The 22,308-nt window shown below is 39.7% G+C and overlaps 1 protein-coding gene across 2 annotated transcripts in view; it reads right to left on the reverse strand.

The window, feature by feature from the left end:
- Nucleotides 1-22,308, reverse strand: part of LOC132397205 (acyl-CoA (8-3)-desaturase-like) — a 59,054-nt gene that overhangs the window by 35,986 nt on the left and 760 nt on the right. The gene's annotated exons all lie outside the window — the stretch shown is intronic.

Genomic DNA, 22,308 nt, shown 5'->3' on the forward strand with positions numbered 1-22,308 from the left:
ATTCAAGGACATTTTCAACCTTTCACTGCTACGGACAGAGGTTCCCACTTGTTTCAAAAAGGCAACAATTATACCATTGCCCGGTAGCACTCAGATCTACAGTGATGAAATGCTTTGAGAGATTGTTCATGACTTGGCTGAACTCCTGCCTCAGCAAGGACCTGAACCCACTGTAATTTGCCTAATAGGTCAACGGCAGACACAATCTCAATGGCTCTTCACATGGCCTTAGACCAGCTGAACAATACAAACACCTCTGTCAGGATGCTGTTCATCGACTATTGCTCAGCATTTAATATCATCATTCCCACAATCCTGATTGAGAAGTTACAGAACCTGGGCCTCTGTACCTCCCTCTGCAATTGGATTCTTGACTTCCTAACTGGAAGACCACAACCTGTGCAGATTAGTGATAATATCTCCTTCTCACTGATGATCAACACTGATACACCTCAGGGATGTGTGCTTAGCCCACTGCTCTGCTTCCTCTATACCCATGACTGTGTGGCTAGGCATAGCTCAAATACCATCTATAAATCTGCTGATGATACAAACATTGTTGGTAGAATCTCAGATGGAGATGAGAGGGTGTACAGGAGTGAGATATGCCAACTAGTGGAGTGGTGTCACAGCAACAACCTTGCACTCAACATCAGTAAGATGAAAGAGCTGATTGTGGACTTCAGGAAGGGTAAGATGAAGGAACACATACCAATCTTCATGCAGGGATCAGAAGTGGAGAGAATGAGCAGTTTTAGTTCCTGGGTGTCAAGACTTCTGAGAACCTAACCTGGTCTCAACATATCTATGCAGTTATAAAGAAGGCAAGACAACAACTATACTTCAATAAGAGTTTGAAGTGATTTTGTATATCAACAAATACATTCAAAAACTTCCATAGATGTACTGTGGGGAGTATTCTGACAGGCTGCATCACTGTCTGGTATGGGGTGGGGGTGTGCTATTGCACAGGACCAAAAGGAGCTGAAAAGGTTGTAAATTTAGTTGGCTCCATCTTGGGTACTAACCTACAAAACACCCAGGATATCTTCAGGGAGTGGTGTCTCAGAAAGGCAGTGTCCATTATTAAGGACCTCTAGCACCCAGGGCATGCCCCTTTCTCACTGTTACCATTAGCCAGGAGGTACAGAACCCTGAAAGCACACACTCAGTGATTCAGGAACAGCTTCTTCCCCTCTGCCATCTCATTCCTAAATGGATATTGAACCCGTGAACACTACCTCACTTTTTAAATATATTTTATTTCTGTTTTTTGCACGATTTTAAATCTGTTCAATATATGTATACTGTAATTGATTTATTTATTTATTTTTTTCTTTCTTTCTTTTTCAATCTTTTTATTATTGTTATTAATAACAAAATAAAATTGATACATAGATAATGGGATTACAAACATACACATTTCAACTGAACATGAAAGAATACATAAGCAATGATTATAGTATAAACGAGTATTCCCAAATCATGAACAATACAATATACAAATAAACAAGGCAAACCTAGGTATATCATAATATATATTAAAAAAAAACAGAAAAAAGAAAAAGAAAAAAAAATGCAAAAAAAAAACAAATCCTATAATCTAATAACTAATAAGGAAAAAAACAAAAAAAGAAAAAAGAGAAAAAGAAAAAATGGAAGAAAAGGGCTGTTTATAATATCTCACAAAAATACAAAATCATCAGTGTCATCAACTCCGATCCTCTCAACATATATGAAATTGAAACTGGAAAAACAAATAGGCTTGGAACAGGGTCATATTACATCATATGACAATATTGAATAAACGGTCTCCATATCTTTTCAAATTTAATAGAAGTATCAAATACAACACTTCTAATTTTTTCTAAATTTAAACATAACATAGTTTGAGAAAACCAATGAAATATGGTAGGAGGATTAATTTCTTTCCAATTCAACAAAATAGATCTTCTAGCCATTAATGTAAGAAATGCAATCATTCGACAAGCGGAAGAGGATAAATGGAGTGAGTCCATCATTGGTAAACCAAAAATTGCAGTAATAGGATGAGGTTGTAAATCAATGTTCAATACCGCAGAAATAATATCAAAAATATCTTTCCAATATTTTTTCAAAAGCGGACACGACCAAAACATATGAGTTAAAGATGCTATCTCAGAATGACATCTGTCACAAATAGGATTTATATAGGAATAAAAACGAGCCAATTTATCCTTGGACATATGAGCCCTGTGCACAACTTTAAACTGTATTAATGAATGTTTAGCACATATAGATGACGTATTAACTAATTGAAGAATTTTATCCCAATTCTCAATAGGGATAGTAAGGTTCAGTTCTCTTTCCCAATCATTTTTAATCTTATAGAAGGACTCTGAACGTATCTTCATAATTATATTGTAAAGTTCTGATATTAGCCCTTTCTGAAAAGGATTTAGTTCAAACAAATTCTCCAAAATACCTGAAGACACAAAATTTGGAAAAGTAGGAAGTACAGTATTTAAGAAATTCCGAATCTGTAAATATCTGAAAAAAATGAAATCTAGGCAAATTATATTTATTAGAAAATTGCTCAAAAGACATAAAACAATTATCCAAAAATAAATCAGAAAATCGTAATAATCCTTTAGTCTTCCAAGCTGAATAAGCTTAGTCTATAATAGAAGGGGAAAAAAAGCAATTGGATAATATAGGAATATTTAAAACAAACTGAGTCAACCCAAAAAATTTCTGAAATTGAAACCATATACATAAATTATGTTTAACTATCGGGTTGTCAATTCGTTTCGGCAATTTAGAAAGAGCAAAGGGAAGAGAAGTCCCTAAAATAGAACCCAATGCAAATCCTTGTACAGATTTAATTTCCAGGTTCACCCAATGAGGGCTAAAAGATATATCCCAATCCTTTAACCAACATATCAAATATCAGCTATTAACTGCCCAATAATAAAATCTAAAATTAGGCAATGCCAATCCACCTTCCTTCTTTGCCTTCTGTAAATATTTTTTTCCTAACCTAGGATTTTTATTCTGCCATATATATGAGGAAACTTTTGAATCAACATTAGCAAAAAAAGATTTTGGAATAAAAATTGGTACCGCTTGAAATATATATAAAAACGAGTAAAATAACCATCTTAATAGCATTAATCCAACCTATCAGAGATAAAGATAGTGATGACCATTTAGTAAACAAACATTTAATTTGATCAATTAAGGGTAAAAAATTAACCTTAAATAAGTCTTTATAGTTTTTTGTGATTTTAATCCGTAAGTAAATAAGCGTCATTAACTAATTTAAAAGGTAAATTTCCATAAATTGGAACTTGTCTATTTAAAGGAAACAATTCACTCTTATTAAGATTTAATTTATACCCGGAAAAATCACTAAATTGAACCAACAATGATATAACTGCAGGAATGGATTTCTCAGGATCAGAAATAAATAATAATAAATCATCTGCATATAATGATAACATGTATATCTGTCCCATGATTAATGCCAAAAATGTTCTGTGATTCTGATAGCAATTGCCAAGGGTTCTAAAGCAATATCAAATAATAATGGACTAAGAGGACAGCCTTGTCTAGTACCCCGAAATAAACGAGAAAAGGGAGATCTTTGATTGTTAGTAAGCACCGAGGCTACTGGAGTATGATATACCAGTTTAATCCAGGAAATGAATGTCAGACTAAAATTAAACTTCTCAAGCACATAAAATAAGTATGGCCATTCAACTCTATCAAATGCTTTCTCCGCATCTAGTGAAATGACACATTCTGAAGTGCTATGCGAAGGAGTATAAACAATATTCAATAATCTAACATCGAAATAAGAATAGCGATTTTTAATAAAACCGGTTTGATCTTCCGAAATAATTTGGGGTAATACCTTCTCCAGCCTCGATGCCAGTAACTTGGAAAAGATCTTGGAATTTACATTCAATAAAGATATTGGTCTATAGGATGCACAGTCAGTAGGATCTTTATCTTTCTTCAGTATTAAAGAAATGGAAGCTCTATAAAAAGATTGTGGCAGATTGCCCAATCTAATTGCTTCTTCAAAAACCCTGCATAACCAAGGAGAAAGAGTAGTGGAAAAACATTTTAAAAATTCTACTGTATACCCCTCTGGACCTGGTGCTTTCCCAGAACTCATAGAGGAAATAACCCCTTTAATTTCTGCATCTGTAATAGGAGTTTCTAATATGTAAAGATCATCTGATGATAATTTTGATGATAATAAATTCAATTTCCCAAGAAAATCACACATGGTATTACGATCATGAGGGAATTCGGAATGATACAGGGAGGTATAAAAATCTTGAAATGATTTATTTATCTCATCATGGTTAACTGTCAGATCCCCATTCTGCTGACGGATCTTAGTAATTTGACGTTTAACCAAAGCATTCTTCAATTGACTAGCTAACAGTTTACCCGATTTATCACTATGTATATAAAAATCAGATCTAGTTTTCATTAATTGATTTTCAATCGAAGATGTAAGTAATAAACTATGTTTCGTTTGAAGTTCAACCCTTTGTTTGTAAAGCTCCCTGCTAGGAGTAATCGAATATTTCTTGTCAATCTCTTTTATCAACCAAAAAAAGAGTTTCCTTCTTAATGCATTTTCTCAGACCAACAGAGTAGGAGATAATCTGTCCACGTATATATGCTTTAAAAGTGTCCCAAAGTGTTCCGCAAGAAATAGCATCCGTGGAATTAGTTGAAAAGAAGAAATCGATCTGTTCCTTCATAAATTTAATAAAATCCGGATCTTGCAGTAAGGTAGAATCAAATCGCAATTGTCTAGCACTAGAAGCTGTATCCATAAATTTAATAGAAAGTTTTAATGGAGCATTGTCAGAGATGGCTATACTATCATAATTACAATCAATTACCAATCGAATAAAACAAGAGTCAATAAAAAATAATCAATTCTAGAGTAGGAATGATAAACATGTGAGAAAAATGAAAACTCTTTGTCCTTAGAATGCCAAAATCTCCAAATATCAAAAATTCCATTATCAGTCAAAAAAGAGTTAATACAAGTGGCCGACTTATTAGGTAAAGTCTGAGTAGATATAGATTTGTCCATCAAAGGATTTAAACAACAATTAAAGTCACCACCCATTATTAACTTGTATTCATTTAGATTAGGTAGAGAAGTAAATAAGGACTTTAAAAAATCGGGATAATCCACATTTGGAGCATAAACATTAACCATAGCAACCTTTTTGTTAAAAAGTAAGCCGGTAATTAACAAAAATCTACCACTCAGATCCGAAAAGATATTGTGTTGGACAAATGCAATAGAGGAGTCAATAAAAATTGAAACTCCCTAGCATTCGAATTCGAATGGTACTGTTGATCCCTCCAAAACCTAAAAAAGCGATAATTGCCCTCTTTCCTCACATGAGTTTCTTGTACAAAAATAATATGAGCATTAACTCTTTGGAATACTTTGAAAATCTTTTTCCATTTAATCGGATGGTTTAAGCCATTAGTATTCCAAGAGACAAAATTAATGGTCTGAGCCATATTTCTGAAATCAACCCTTTGGTATATAAAGGGTTAACCAAATTATGAACTCATGCACCCGGAAGAGGAACAAAAATAAGGGGCGGACCCGGAAGTGACGACATAGCGGACATCTTTGTAGTTTAAACTCAGCCCAAATGAAAAAACTAAAAAAAAACTGATATAAGAAACATAAGATTTAGAAAAAAACCTCCCACCCCCCACCCAAGAGGAGAGAAAAAAAAAGACCACCCCAGCCAAGGACAGGCTGGGAAAAGGGAAAGATGAAACTAAATCTACCCCCATATCAGCAGAAGACAACTCCGTATATAAAGGATAAAAAAAAAGATCCACCCAAACTCTAAAGAAATAATAATCACTATACTAAAACCAAACTTCTTAATATAATTGCTAGTAAAAAAAACAAAAAGAATATAATCACTAGTAACTTATAAATCGGGTTAAAACCCAAACAAACCAAAAAAAAATGTAAACTGTGATAAGAGATACATTATAGGAAGAAGACAAGAGAAAAAAAATGGCGAAATCAAAAAAAAAACCCAAAAATATTTTAGAGAAGAAACCGCCATCTTAGTAAAAAAAAAATTCACCTTCAAAGGCTTAATAATAATAACCAAAGATAAAGTACAGTGGTTGAAGTAAGTAAAATAACAAGATTAGTATGTCAAAAAAAACTTTAACTAGAGTATAAAATATAGAGTAAACCTACACCAATAGCCAGAAACAAAATCTGGTTTTGGAAATAAAAACCATCTTGCATGATCAAAATCACTCATTTATTAGAGATGAGAATCCGTAGCAGTAGGGAAGTTCTCATTCAGAAAGCTTCTCGCTTCAGATGTAGAAAGGAAAACACGTCGAGGTGCATTCGGAGGAGATATTCTGAGCTTCGCAGGATATAAGAGCGCAGGTTTTAGATTTTTCTCATAACATTCGGACATCAGAGGTTTAAAAAGAAGCCTTGCTTTCATTACTTCTGGACTAAAATCTTCTACTAAACGAAAATTGTGATCTTGAAATTTGACCATCCCTACATGCCGAGCCACACGAATAAGTTGCTCTTTAACATGCACATAGTGAAATCGGACAATTACAACCGGTGGTTTAGCTGAAGCTAAATCGACGCATAATTCTGTAAGTGCGATGGAGTAACAGAGGACTGTCTGGAATACAGAAGGGAACACATCCTTTAAAAGTCGAGCAAAGTACTTCGAGGGGTCCCCTTGTTCAATACCTTCCGGGAGACCAAGTATGCGTAGGTTCTGTCTTCTGGACCGATTCTCAAAGTTGACACTCTTGGCTTTAAGTGTTTCCACTTATTTAATTGTCAAAAGTAAGTTCTGCTCCAATTTTTCAATTATCAAATCTCACTTCTGAGCGTCCTCTTGCAGAATTGCAATTGGAACTTGCTGCTGGTTAACTACTGAATCCGTCTTATCCATATAATCTTGAAAAGCCTTTATATCTTGTTTAAAAATTTGTCGTCGTTCTTCAAATTTTTCATTTAAAACCTCCAATAATATTTCATAAGTCAATTCAGTGCACTTAGGATCAGTCTGCTTCTTCCCGGTCCCGTTAGGATTCTTCCCAGGTTCTCGCCCTTTAGATCTAAGAGCCATTTCTTCAAGAATTCACAATAAACTCTTAAGATAAGTCCAAAAAAGTAGCAAGAATCTTTTGGTGTAGGTAAAAATAAGTTAAATAAGGGTGATCATAGGTTAAAAAAAGTAAAGGTTATGGAGCGAATCTGAAACAGTACTCACTCCATGAGCATCTCCTGCTGACTTATTTTTTTCTTATTTGATTTTCTTTTTCTTCTTCAATATTATGTATTGCATTGAACAGCTGCTGCTAAGTTAACAAATTGGTGATAATAAACCTGATTCTGATTATCTATTGTGCAATTGAACATGTCTATCTTTCCAATATAGCCAGCCATTTTGCTTATTTTTTATTTATTATTATTATTATTACCTGGTACTCTCCATTTATGAACCCATAAACTTTGTCTTTTTCTGCCTTTTTTTAAAACTCAACCATCTTTCTCTCCCCTTGTGAAAAAAAAAATGAGGGGATTTTCTTAAACTGGAACGTTTTGCTGGACGTCAACAGGTGGACAGTTGACTCAGGCTCAGTTAAAACGTCCTTGTCGCCACTGTTATGTTTTATAACTCCAAAAACTAATTGAAAGAAAAACATAGGAGAGCCGGGGGTTAACTCACGCATGCTTCATTTTTACTTCTAGTCAGGCATGCACTAGAAGTGTAGTGACATACACGTGGTGATGTAATGACGTGTGCCAATCACATACTTTTACAAATATGTGAATTATGTAAACAACAAAGAATGCTTTATCAAACAATAGATTTACAATATTACTAAAATATTAATGAAATATTAAATATACAACTCAGACATTACCTGGGAAAGTTGATATTGTTATAATATTGGATTTGAAACTTGTGTTGGTTTTGAAATTATTTAATACGATATGGGTTTAAGGGTGACTTCCTCCTTCCTGGAAATTAGTGGTTGTTATCCCTGTATTGAAACCTGGTAAGGAGCAATTAGATCCTTCCAGTTATACGCCTATTTCACTAACTTCACATGTACATAGATAATAGAATGAATTTCTTATTTTGGGGAAAGTAGAGGGAAATTAACCATATACTAATCTTGATTTCATAAAGGGGGAATGACCAGGGACTCAGTGTTAAGTCTGGAATCTGATATTCATAAGGCCCAAGTTAGTAATGAGTCAACAGTAACAGCTTTCTCTGATGCAGAGAAAGCCTATGACTTGTCATGGGCATAAGGGTTGAGGTTTAAACTGAAGAAGATGGGAATGTGATAGAATGCTCAGTGGGATTCCTGATTTTTTACGTGATAGGAAGGTACGAGTTAGGGTGGGAACAACATTTTCTAAAGAGCATTAGATGGAGAATGGGACCCCACGGGGAAAGTGTATGTAGCCCACTCTTTTTAATATTATGATTAATCATATTTTCTTAAAAGTTGGCTCAACCATTTCCAAATTATTATGTACTGATGCAGTGTGGAAGAGAGGCAAGAATATAAATTACATAATTCAGAAAATGCAGACAGCAATTAATGAAGTAGAGGAATAGGGATGACGTGGGGGGGAAGAGTTTAAATTTTCTGTTGCAAAGACTTGGGTTATTTGTTTTTCTGAAAGGAACATTACACACACAACTGATTTCAAGTTGTATGGTAAATCTCTTAAACAAAAGTCTGTGGTAGAGTTTCCAGGTATGTGGATGGACACAAGGCTAACATGGAAGCAGCATGTGAATAAAATTCTAGAGAAATGTAAAAAAGCTCTTTTTGTGCTGAAGTGCTTAGTTGGGCGTGATTCAATCTTCCGTGGTTTTTTTCTTTTGCCTGTGCTTGATTTAGGCATTCAGGAAAAGACCAAGAAGAGAAGAGATTGTATAATTGTGGCACAGGAAGTTCAGCAAAATATGCAAGGCAGATATAACAGCTTCTTGTACATCTACACAGATTGCTCAAAAGATCCAGTGACAGGTCGTACAGGGGTTTCAGTTTATGTTCCAAAGTTTCAGGTGACTACTAAGAAAAGATTATCAGATAAAGTATCAGATACTTTGATCTGAGATGGTTGCTATCATTTTAGCCTTGGAATGGGTTAAAGAAGTACGCTCTGATTATGGATTTCTGTGCTCTGATTAGTTCTCATTTTTGACATCTATTAAAACTTGAGATTGTTGAGGTTGCAGGGTCTAGACTTGTGTATAAATATCTTATGGGTCCCTGCCAATGTTGGTGTTGAAGGACACAAGCTGGCAGACATGCTAGCCAAGCAATCACTTAAATTCAAGGACATAAATGTAGTGCTGCCTTTGCATAAATGGGAACTGAAAGCCATAATTAAAAGGTCTGTTCAATCACTGTGGCAACAAAGATGGGATAAGGAAAAGGCTCTTGTATAAAGTTCAGAGGATGGATCGGTGAAAAAGATGGGTAGAAGTTATACTTACACATTTACGTGTTGAACATACTAGTTGAATAATTCCTTGTTCAAAATTTAAATGCAAGTTACAGGCAAATGTAGGGCAAGCACTTGTCAAGAAATAGAGCAGCATATACTGATAGAACGCAGTTCCGATGAGGTGCAAAGGGAACACCTAATTGCTGAACTGAGATCTTTGGGACAACATAGTTTAACACAGAAAGTTTGTTATCACTGCCATTGTGATGTACATAAATGCGTATCTGACTTTATGAAAAGCATCAGGCGTTTTGATATTATTTGAGTATTTGAGTGGGGGGGAATTTAGTGGATGTACTTCCCATCGCTTTGCTCCGTGCTCCATCTCAGTAGGTAGGGGTAATGCACCTTATGTTGGTCTGCCAACCACCATTAATCTTTATTAGAAGAAGAGTTACTGATCGATATCTTTTACTGATTTTTGAGGAAAGAGAGTAGGGATAACCCAGGGGATTAAAAACTAGCGACTGTTACTTCAGTGCTGGGCAAATTATTGGATAAGATTCTTTAAGGTTCTTAGAGCCAGGATCTACAAGCATTTGGAAAAGCATTGTCTGATTAGGGATAGACATGGCTTTGTGAGAGACAGGTCATTCCTCTCCAGCCTGATTGAATTCTTTGAGGACATGACAAAACACATTGATAAAGGTAGAGCAGTGGATGTGATTTATATGGATTTTAGTAAGGATTTGATAAGCTTCCCAAAGGCAGTCTCATTCAGAAAGTCAGGAAGCATGGGATCCAGAGAAACTTGGCAGTGTGGATTTAGAATTGGCTTGCCCATAGAAGGCAGAGGTTGGATATAGATAGAGCATTTTCTGCTTGGAGGTCAGTGACCAGTGGTGTTCTGCAGGGACCTGTTCTGGGATTGATGCTCCTCGTGATATTTTTTATCAGTGCCTTGTATGAGGAAGTGGAAGAGTGGGTTAGTAACTTTGCAGATGAACGAAGGTTGATTGTATTGTGAAGAGTGTAGAACAGGCATGGGCAAACTACGGCCCACGGGCCATATGCGGCCCATTAAGCTTTTTAATCCGGCCCGCAGAACTTGATGAAATTATATTAATAAATCTTGTTAACATTTTTTCCCCGCAATTCTGGCGTCTTCCCAATAGATGACGCACTCTATATACATTGACCTTTGTTGAGGTGCAGCGTATTACTCCACATTTGCGCTTTACTTTGTGACCTTGTGGCGACCCATTTCCTGGCACATCCGAACCGGCTCACAATTAGCCAGCGTTCCAGCTAAGGGAGATAGCCTGCGGGGATTTGCGAGCACAGAGCTCCGCATATTGGCGCGCTCTCACTGTTCTGTCATTGTTTGGGTCGTTGTTGAGTTTTGGCACAGGGGACAATTGAATAAGAAGGAGCAGGACAAGTAGACCTGCATCTCCTACCGTTTTTGAAATAACGACAGTCAGGAGGAGAGTGATGATGATAATATCTTGAAGGATAACAGAATTTTCAGTGCTTTAAGGTAACTGTTACTATTAAAAAAAGCTGTATTTTATTCATTTAATTTTCAGTGTTTTAAAAGACATTTCAATAAATAGCTAAATACCATGGGACTTCAAAGACAGATATTTTGTTGTAATGCATTTGTTCATTTTCAATTGAAATTAAAGCACGTTTTCTACATATCCCATGATATTTTATTTTCTCTTATGAGGTGTATTACCAAAACACTCCGTCCATCTGCTCCTGGTCCGGCCCCCCTGTCAAATTTTAGAACCCTTTGTGGCCCTCAAGTCAAAAAGTTTGCCCACCCCTGGTGTAGAAGGTTGTCAATGGGAAAATGATAAGCTGCAGAGATGGGCTGAGAAGTGGCAACCCAGAAAAATGTAAAGTGATTCATTTTGGAAGGACAAATTTGAAGACAGAATATGAAGTTAATGGTAGGATTCTTAGTAGTGTGGAGGAACAGAGGGATCTTGGGGTCCATATCCATAGATTTCTCAAAGTTGCTATGCAGGTTGATAGGGATGTCGAGAAGATGAATGGCGTGTTGGCCTTCATTGAGTTCAAGATCTGTGAGGTAATGCTACATCTCTATAAAACTATGGTTGGACCACACTTGGAATATTGTATTCAGTTTTGGTTGTCTTATTATGGGAGTGATAAGGAAGGTTTGAGAGGATACACAGAAAGATTTACCAGGATGCAGCCTGCATTGAAATGCATGCCTCATGAGGGTACAGTAGATTATCAAGTGAGGATGTGAAGTGACTTGGTAGATGTGTACAAGAACATAAGGGGCATAGATCAAGTAGGTAGCCAGACTTTTTTTCCAGGGCAGAAATAGCTAATATGAGGGGGCATAACTTTAAGGTGATTCGTGCAAAGTACAGGGGGAATGTCAGAGATTTTTTCACACAGAGAGTGGTGGTAGAGGAAGATATGTTTGGGACATTTAAGAGACTCTTAGATAGGCACATTGATGATAGAAAATTAGAGGGTTATGTGGGAGAGAAAGGTTTAAATTTATCTTAAGAGTAGGTTAAAAGGTCAACAAAACATAGTGAAAGAAGGGGAATTTACTCTGCTGTAATGTTCTATGTTCTCCCTAACTGAACCAACTGGCTCTGATTATTCATCAATTAAATGATGAGAGTAAAATGAAACATAATAAGAGAGAAATAAATATGTTAGAAGATAATGTGGGAGACAACAAAAAATGACATTAAAAATCAATGGAAAATAGAAAAGCAAGAAAACAATGTGACTTGACTGGCAACTATCATGAAGTAGAATTATACAGCATGTATTAGACAAGGAAGCAATTCTACAATTGTACTAGTCCATTGGCAAAGCAACACTTGGAACTCTGTCAAACAAGGTTGCTATATCTGCAGTGAAACCAGTTCAAGAAACGTTCACTACATTAATCTGAGGATGAAGAGGTTATTGTATAACAAATGATTAATTTTGTTGGGCTGTATTCATTGGAGTTCAGAAGAATGAGAGGTAATCTTATTAAAATTTAACATTGATATGTATGTTTGACAGGATAGAATTTGAGAGGGTGTTTTTTCCTTTGTGGGGAGTCTAGAACTGAAATATATATTTTAGAATAAGTGTTCTAATTAAGACAGAAGAGGTGAATTTCTTCTCGCAGAGGGTTGTGGATCGTTGGATTTCCCTACATCAGATTTCTGGAGGCTGAGTTGTTAACAAGATGGATTTTTGGTCTATAGGAAGCTGAAGGTTATAAGAAACACGAGCTGAGACCATATCAGTAATTACCTTATTGAATGGACGATCAGGATTGATGTGTGAAATAGTCCACGCTTGTTTGTCATTTTTTATTTTCAATCATCAAGTATAGTCAGGATGTTGAGGGACATTTGTAAGTTGATGCTGAACTGAGATTGCAAGTGAAAACACTCTTCCAGTGCCTACAACATTAGGACAACTAACTATGGTTGACACATCTTTGAGATGTGGGAGGGAACTGCAGCACCTAGGGGAAACCCATGTGGTCGCAGGGAGAATGTGCTCACTCCACCCAGACAGCTTTGGAGGTTGGGAATGAACTCAGTTCACTGGGGCTGTGAGGCAGGAGCTCTGTTAGATACACCAGCGTGCCACCAAGGATCTGTAAAACTTCTGCATTGCAGTTGGAGTTGCACTCATCCAGGAAAGAATAAAGTTTAGCCAATACACTGCTGATGTACTTTGTAGATGGTGGAAAGATCGTGTGGAATTAAAATTTGTTTCACTCAAAGTGATGGGCACACACCAAATGTCTTTATCCTCCTGAGGAAGTATAGAAAAATGGTGACCTTTCTTGGCCTTGGCATCCACTGGATGGACTAGGGATAGGCTATTATTGATGTTCTAGGAAATTGAAGTTCTCAACCCTTTTGAGCTCAGCACCATTTATGTAGACAGGAGCATGTGCACCCTCCCCAAACCTCCCAGAAGTCAATGGCCAGCTCTTAAGTTTTACTGACATTGAGGGAAAGACTGCTGTCATCACAGTATGTTACTAAGCTCTCTGTCTTCTTCCTGTTATTTGAGATATGGCCCACTGTAGAGATATCATCACTCTATATGGAGTTAAAACAGAATTTGGCCATACATTCAGTAGGGGGCTAAGGACACAGCCATGTGGGATACAGTAGTCTAAAGCAGGTATTTTTACTGTCCAGATATTGCAGAGATGTGTAGGGCCTGGGAAATGGTATCTGCTGTAGACCTGTTTTGGCAATAGGTGAATTGCAATGGGTTGAAATTGTCTGGGAGACTGGAGCTAATGTGTGTCATGACCAGCTAATCAAAGCTCTTCATGGTGATAGATGTCAGAGCCACCTGAAGGTAGACATTAAGGCAAGTTACCTTGCTTTTTTTAAATATGAGGATGCAAGTGGTCTTCTTAAAGCAGATTGGAACCTAAGATTGAAGCAGGGAGAGGTTCAAAATGTCTGTAAGGATCCCCGCCAGATGGTCTTTCCAGATTCCCTCTCTGTTGGACAATCTTTACGTCTGCAATGGAGGCACAAGATCTAAGGACATAGCCAGTGTAAAGGGGGTTTCTTCTTTTTTCTTTGTTACTGTTGGGAAAGGGTTTCCTTTTGTTAACCAGCAGGAATGCTAATTTACTGATAACGAGAATGGTATTCCTTTGTAAACCAAATGGGGATTAATGTTCTTTCTTCTGAGTCTGTAAGCTTTTGTTGACGGGCTTTTGGGGAGATCGGCGCGAGGGGGTCGAGAGAGAGGACGCAATGCGAGGGGGCCGAGGCCGGGAGGTTCTCCAAGGAGGGGGGATGAAGCTAGATGTGCTTGGTTGACCACTCGGAGGGTCCTGAGCTGTGAGTCGAGGAGTTCGGAGGGGATCAAATGGTGGCCAGAAGACTTCAGTAATTGAGCTCCAACGGTTGTGCACGAAGTGGTTTGGACTTTGATAAGTTTGGCGCCTTTTCTTTATTTTTTTCTCTTCATATATACTGTATCGTTATTAATCATTTAGTTATAGTAACCTTTATAAATTGTACTCATTTAATCGCTTATGGTGTACTGTCTGTTTTTGGGCGAGGCGGGGAAATCACACAGCATCCACACCAGCTGATTACCCAGTTTGGCAGGGCCGAAGGCTGGTCCCCCTAGAGGAAATGAGCTGAACGAGCCTGAGGCGACCCAGGGGGTTACATTGTGGGGTGCTCGTCCGGGGTTGATTTCTGTGGAAGCTGTGTGATCACCCTCTTTAAATTGTGTCTGCGGCGAAGAGCTGGTGTGCCTTTGTGGGTGTGCGATTGCTGGTTATCACTGCGTGTGTGTTGGGTGGGGTGGCTGCTGTTGGTAGCCTGGAGGTCGTTGTTCAAGTTCCGACTAGTGCTGACGAAATGGTGGTGGGACCATGGGTTGTCCATACTGTTTGGAGAGTGAGGAGTGACAGGTTGGGATGTTTCAGCAGTGGTGGGCTCCGTCCGGTTGTTGGAATAATTTCCAGCCCTAAAGGGGCGGAGGCGTGGGCGGAACGGACCCCTCAGTTGTTGGGTGAGTGGCAGTGCTTGGCTGCGGAAAAGCGACAGGGACGGGTTGAAAGTTTGAGTAGGCGGGCTGGTGACTTTGTTAGAACTGTCGGGTGCAATTACCTCGAAGTGACCGCTGCCAGTTCTGGGAAAGTGTGGGAAAATGCGTGTGGTTCGACTGGAAGTCAAATGCCAAAGCTGGGGGGGCTTATCATATCCGATAAGGATATTGGTGATTGGTGGGAAGTTTTTAGGGTATCCCTTTTTGCCTAGGGGGGCAGATAAATTGCTTGTGGTGTCAAGGGGATCAGTTGTTCCGTTGATTCAAGAGGTGTCGGGAAACTTAGAGGAGGCCCAGTGGGGGAACGGCTTGGGGTCTCTGGGGGAGCACATTCCCAGCAATGTACCAAGGAACTCCTGAAAGGAACAGACTCTATTCCTGAAGGCTTAGAGGGGCCACGCGCACAGGTGTTGTTACGGATGGATGGAAGTCAAGTTAAAGCCATCCTCGGCACCGGGGCGCCGGTTAAGTTGCTGTACAGTTTGTTTCATAACCGTTATTGGAAGCATTTACCCTTGAAGACATTGAGGACACTGGAGATTCGGGGTACCAGTGCCGGTGATTATCCAGACAACGGTTGTTGGTCAGTGAAAATGGAGTTCTTAGAGGCAAATGTGGAGGAGACTGAGGTTCATGAATCGTTAATGCTGATGTGTCCGGACCCTGTTGAAACAGGCAGCGTTTCTGTTCTAGAGAGAACCAATATCCTGCTGGTGCGCTTGGGGGCCTGCCCGGAGGAGGCGGGTGAGTGCTGTTTGGAGACATTTTCGATGCACCAAGAGTTTCGAGCTGCTTGTGCGGACGTGTGTAGCAGCATTGGGCTGATACCGAATTCAAACAAGAGCCAGTGGTGGTACGGCCTGGGGGAAGTATCTGAGGGTGAGACCCTTTTAGTGGACGCTGCGAAATACCACGAGGAAGGGGAGTTGACTGTTGAAGACACCTCGGAGAGAGAGAGGTTGCAGCGACTGGCCCCTACAGCCGTGTAAGACATAGCCGTGTGGAATATATTGCGCTGAAGAAGCGCACTGTCAGTGACCAGAATATGGCCCTGAGGGCCGGAGAGGCAATGGCCTGTCTGAGTGGTGCGATGTGGTTTAAGGTGTTGGATCTGAGGAGTGGATGTTGCCAGATCCCGATGAGTGGGGCCGACAAGGAGAAGACGGCCGTTATAAATTCCCTAAGAGTCTTCGGGTCCGAAAAGATGCCACAGGGCATATCTGGAGCCCTTGCAACCTTCCTGCGGGGCAGGTGGAAGACCATAGGGGATGTGGAGGCATTTAGAGTTTTGGTGTATGTGGATAATCTCTTGGTATTTGGATTTGCCTCAGGAGAATATGAAGTGAGGTCGTTGCAGGAGCAGCTGAGAACTACCGAGTTAAAGTGTTTTCTGGACACATGCCAGAGCTGGCGAAGGTCGCAGCTCGTGAGTGACTGTCTCTATGGAATCAAGTTTGAAATGAAGACGGAGAGACTGAAGAAAGTGATCTGGAACCATTCGGAAGAATTACAAGTTGGAGAGAATGAAGAAAGTTGTCTGACTGAGGGTAATAGCAAACTGAGAACCCGGAGAGGGGAGTTTGCGGAGGTGAAGAAATTACAGACAAATCTCAGAAGAGAGAAGGCGGAAGCTTGAAGGGAACCTGAAGATGACCATCGACAGTTCAAATGAAGTGCAAAACCTGAAAGTTGATCTGGAAGAAGTCATGAGGAAGAAAAAGCTGGAGCGAAGTGCAGTGAATACTGAACAGGAGGCTGAAGAGACTGCGGGAGCAGTGCAGGCCACGTGTTTCCGTTTGGAGAAGATCAAACAGCAGCTACCGATCACAGAAATGAGGAAGAATAGATTCGATGGATGATGTGCTGGATGTGTGGTACATGCTGCCTTTTGCTGACTTTCCCTCGATTGAGGAAGAGACCTTTGGCCCTTCTCCCATTGAGTCAGGTGTAGCGGGGAGGGTTAGCTGTGTGTGCAATCTGGGGCATGAGTGAGAGGTTGAGAGAAGAGTTGGTAGTGGGCTCAAGGTATCTCCAATTGTGTCCGAGCCTGAAGGGTTTAGGTGAGGGAGTACGGAGGCCTCAGAAGGGTTAGGGAACTCCCAGATAGTTGGCCTAAGTAGCACCTGAAAGACAGGGCGTGAGGTTTACTGTGTGGGGAGGAGATGTCACTGTTTGTGCTTGGGTTACGGTGTGTTGGCAGGAAAGGTGGCGAGTTATTTAGTAGTCATGAGGACATGACTTTTATTTGGTGGAGGGAGAGTGTAAAGGGGGTTTCTTCTTTTTTCTTTGTTACTGTTGGGAAAGGGTTTCCTTTTGTTAACCAGCAGGAATGCTAATTTACTGATAACGAGAATGGTATTCCTTTGTAAACCAAATGGGGATTAATGTTCTTTCTTCTGAGTCTGTAAGCTTTTGTTGACGGGCTTTTGGGGAGATCGGCGCGAGGGGGTCGAGAGAGAGGACGCAATGCTGTAAGCTGGGCAAGGATCGGACCCCAAAGGGGGGTCCGAGGCCGGGAGGTTCTCCAAGGAGGGGGGATGAAGCTAGATGTGCTTGGTTGACCACTCGGAGGGTCCTGAGCTGCGAGTCGAGGAGTTCGGAGGGGATCGAATGGTGGCCAGAGGACTTCAGTAATTGAGCTCCAATGGTTGTGCACAAAGTGGTTTGGACTTTGATAAGTTTGGCGCCTTTTCTTTATTTTTTTCTCTTCATATATACTGTATCATTATTAATCACTTAATTACAGTAACCTTTATAAACTGTACTCATTTAATCGCTTATGGTGTACTGTCTGTTTTTGGGTGAGGCATCCACACCAGCAGATTACCCAGTTTGGCAGGGCCGAAGGCTGGTCCCCCTAGACGTAACGAGCTGAGCGAGCCTGAGGCGACCCAGGGGGTTACATTGTATCCAGGCCCAAAGCTTTCACAGGGTTCACTTTCCAGAAGTTTAGTCTTACACCCACTTCGGTGGCTTTGGGTTCAGGAGAATTGGAGACTGTTTGGTCGTTAGTAACATTCCAATCCCCTTCTGTTCAAAATGTGTATAGAATACATTACCTCCATTGGTAAGTGATGTGCTGTTGTCAGCAAAGCTGCCTGACTTCATTTTGTAGACTGTTATAGCATGAAAGCCCTGGCGAATGTTCAGGACCCAATCTTGGACTGGTTTTGCTTCTTGGCACGTCTGATAGCTTTATATAGGCCTCATCTCAACTTCTTGTGAAGATCAGTCAGCTGATTTAAACACTGCAGTCCTAGACTTCATTAGGGAATGGATATTCCAGTTCATCCATAATTTCAAGCTTGGGAACATCTAGATTGTCCTCTTTTGGGCATAGTCTTCAAAACAATTACTGATAAAGTCTTTAACGGTAGTGACATGTTTATCTAGACTGGTAGCTAAGTTGTTGGACATGAATCAATATTACAACTCAGCAGTCAATAAAGAATCTCATCTATTTCCTCAGACTAGGACTATATGAGTATATGTACTAGATCCTCAAGTTTCAATTGCCGTTTGTATGCAAGGAGTAGCAGCATAGCCTGATTGAACAAAGAGTGGATGTTTGTTGGGGAGGTGGGTGACTCAATAGGCATTTTTGATGGTTGTACAGCAATGATTGAGGGTGTTCAGGCCCCTGGTGGGACACGAGATGTGCCAGTAGAATTTTGGTAACACAACTCTTGAGGTTGGCTTCAGCAATGAGGAAGAGGGCCTCAGGGCAACCCATTCCAAGGTTGTTGACCACAGAGCATAGTTCATTGAGTGCAGGCTTCATGTGTGTCTGGGTTGAGATGTAGACTGCCACTATGAGAACTGAAATGGGCTCCCATGGCAACTAATGTGGATGGAATTTTACTGTTAGATATTTCAGGTTGGACAAGCAGGAACTCACCAGCAATGTCATATGCAAGAACCTGGAAAGCTGAACACCTCTGCTTCTAACTTTGCCCAAGTACTCTGTACGGTCCATCTGGTGAATCAGACTATAAGAGCTTAAGATTTAGGAACAGAAGTAGGCCATTCAGCCCATCGAGCCTGCTCTGCCATTTAATCATGCTGGTCCACTTCAACCAATCATCCCCACTCCCCTGCTTTCACCCCATACCCTTTGATGCCCTGGCTAATCAAGAACCTATCTATCTCTGCCTTAAATACACCCAATGACCTGGCCTCCACAGCCGCTTGTGGCAACAAATTCCACAAATTTACCACCCTCTGACTAAAGTTATTTCTCCGCATCTCAGTTCTAAAAGGACATCCTTCAATCCTGATGTCGTACCCTCTTGTCCTAGAATCCCCTACCATGGGAAATAACATATCTAATCTGTTTAGGCCTTTTAAGATTTGGAATGTTTCTATGAGATCCCCCCTCATTCTCCTGAACTCCAGGGAATACAGCTCAAGAGCTGCCAGACGTTCCTCAAACAGTAATCCTCTTATTCCTGGAATCACTCTCGTGAATCTTCTCTGAATCCTTCTCCAATGTCAGTATATCCTTTCTAAAATAAAGAGCCCAAAACTGCACAGAATCTCCAAGTGTGGTCTCACGAGTGCCTTATACAGCTTCAACATCGCATCCTGGCTCTTATAGAAACATAGAAAATAGGTGCAGGAATAGGCCATTTGGCCCTTCGAGCCTGCACTGCCACTCAGTATGATCATGGCTGATCATCCAACTCAGAACCCTGTACCTGCTTTCTCTCCATACCCACTGATCCCTTTAGCCACAAGGGCCATATCTAACTTCCTCTTAAATATAGCTAATGAACTGGCCTCAACTGTTTCCTGATAAATTAGGGAACCAAAACTGCACACAATACTCTAGGTGCAGTCTCACCAAGGCCTTGTACAAGTGCAGTAGAACCTCCCTGCTCCTGTACTCGAATCCTTTTGCTATGAATGCCAACATACTATACTAATATATTATATTATATATTATAATATTATATATACTATACTAACATAATATTCCCTGGCCACAGGAGTGGTACCAGAAAGTTGGACAATGGCAAATGTTGCTCTGTTGTTTACGAAAGGTGATAGAGATAATCCTGGGAATTACAGAATGGTGAGTCTTGGGTTAGTAGTGGGATATTGGAGAGGTTTCTCAGAGATAGTATTTACAAGCACTTGGAGAATCCTAGACTTATTAGAGATAGTCAGCGTGACTTTGTGAGGGTTCATGAGGTTCATGCCTCATGAGCCTGATTGAGTTTATCAAGGAGGTGATAGAACAGATGAATCTAGGTGATAAAACAGGATGTGGTGTATATACTGTAGATTTTAGTAATGTGTTTGACATCCAGAAAGTCACAAGGCATGGGACCCATGGAAGCATGTATTCAGAGTTGGCTTGCCCATAGAAGACAGAAGGTGGTAGAATATGGAGTGTATTCTGCTTGAAGGTCAGTAACTAGTGGGGTTCCACAGGGATATGTTCTGTGATCTGTTCTCTTTGTGACTTTTATAAATGACGGATGAAGAAGTGGAAGGAAAGTTTAGTAAGTTTGTAGATAACATGAAGATTGGTGGTGTTGTGGATTGTGTAGAATATTGTTGTAGGTTACAATGAAATATAGACAAAATGCAGAGCTGGACAGAGAAGTGACAGATGGAGTTCAGTCTGGCAAAATGTAAAGTGATGCACTTCGGAAAATTAAACTTGAGGACAGAGTACAAGGATAACAACAGGATTCTTTGTAATATTGAGGATCAGAGGATTTTGGAGTCCATTTCCAAAGTTCCCTGAAAGTTGCTATAAGAAGACCTATGGTATTTTAGCTTTCACTTGTCGCAGGATTAAGTTCAATAGTCATCAGGTAATGTTGCAGGTATATAAAAGTCTGGTGGGACAACACATGAAATATTTCATTCATACCTGGTCACCTCATTGTAGGAAGAACATGGAAGCTTTAGAGAGGGTGCAGAAGAGATATACCTGACTGCCTGGATTAGAGAACAAGAGAAAATCTGCAGATGCTGGAAATTCAAGTGACATGCACAAAACACTGGAGGAACTCAGCAGGCCAGGCAGCATCTATGGGAAAAAGTACAGTCGACATTTCGGACCGAAATCCTTCTGCAGGACTGGATTAGAGAACATGTCTTATGAAGAAAGGTTGAGCTAGCTAGGGCTTTTCTCTTTGAAATGAAGGAGGATGAAAGGCAACTTGATAGAGGTGTATAAGATTATAGAGTGGACAGCTAATGTCTTTTTTCCAGAATGGCAATGGCCAATACTAGTGAATATACATTTAATGTGAGTGGAGGAAAGTTTAGGGGAATTCTTGGATATCTGTTCTTTTTTTTTTACACAGAGTGACAGGTGCCCGAATGCCCTGTTGGTAGAGGCTGATAAAATAAAGGCATTTAAAAGACACTTAGATAAGCACATGGATGTAAGAAAAATGAGTTACATAGAAGGGAAGGATTAGGCTGGTTGTGCAGTAGATTCATATAGGTCAGCACAATATTGTGGACCAAATGGTCTGTAATATGCTGAGTTCTAATAGTCAGGGTGGAACCATTGGCTTGTTTCCATGCTGTATCTCCCTATGACACTATCACTGTTTGTGTTTGTTGGGAAACTTGTTCATGTTAATATGGTCACAATCAGAGGGAAGTAGTTAAATTCACTTGCTGGTAATGACAACGACTGACATTTATGTAATTTGTATGCTACTTATCAGTCCATGCCTTATTGCATACAAGAATGTGTGTCTTCATTTGTTGTGTTGGGAATGTAGTTGAACATCATACAAATAGCAGAAATTCTCCACTCTGATAATAGTAGAGGGAAAGCCATGAATGAAACCACGGGTGAAGTTGGTTGGATGAAACTTACAAATGTTATGGATATTATGATTTCTACTGAAACCCCAGGTCCCATTTCAAATTGTTGTTTCCAACAATACCCCAATTTTTAAATTGCAATCAATGATTTTCAGGGCCAATTATTTTGCTATCTCTCCCTTACTGTAATAATCCATCACTCTTCTGATTATTGACACTAAAGACTCTTTATTGACTAAGCTTCCACTTCTGATTTGTAATCACTTCACCTCTACAACAACTTACCTGTAATAATAACCATTAGCCCCTACTATTAACTGTCGAGCTGTAATTGTTCCAATTATTCATCAGGGAATGTTAATCATCAAATCCGTTCAGTCAACAATAGGATGAAA

Source organism: Hypanus sabinus, chromosome 7 (genome assembly GCF_030144855.1).
Source record: "Hypanus sabinus isolate sHypSab1 chromosome 7, sHypSab1.hap1, whole genome shotgun sequence".
In the NCBI taxonomy this organism is placed as follows: domain Eukaryota; kingdom Metazoa; phylum Chordata; class Chondrichthyes; order Myliobatiformes; family Dasyatidae; genus Hypanus; species Hypanus sabinus.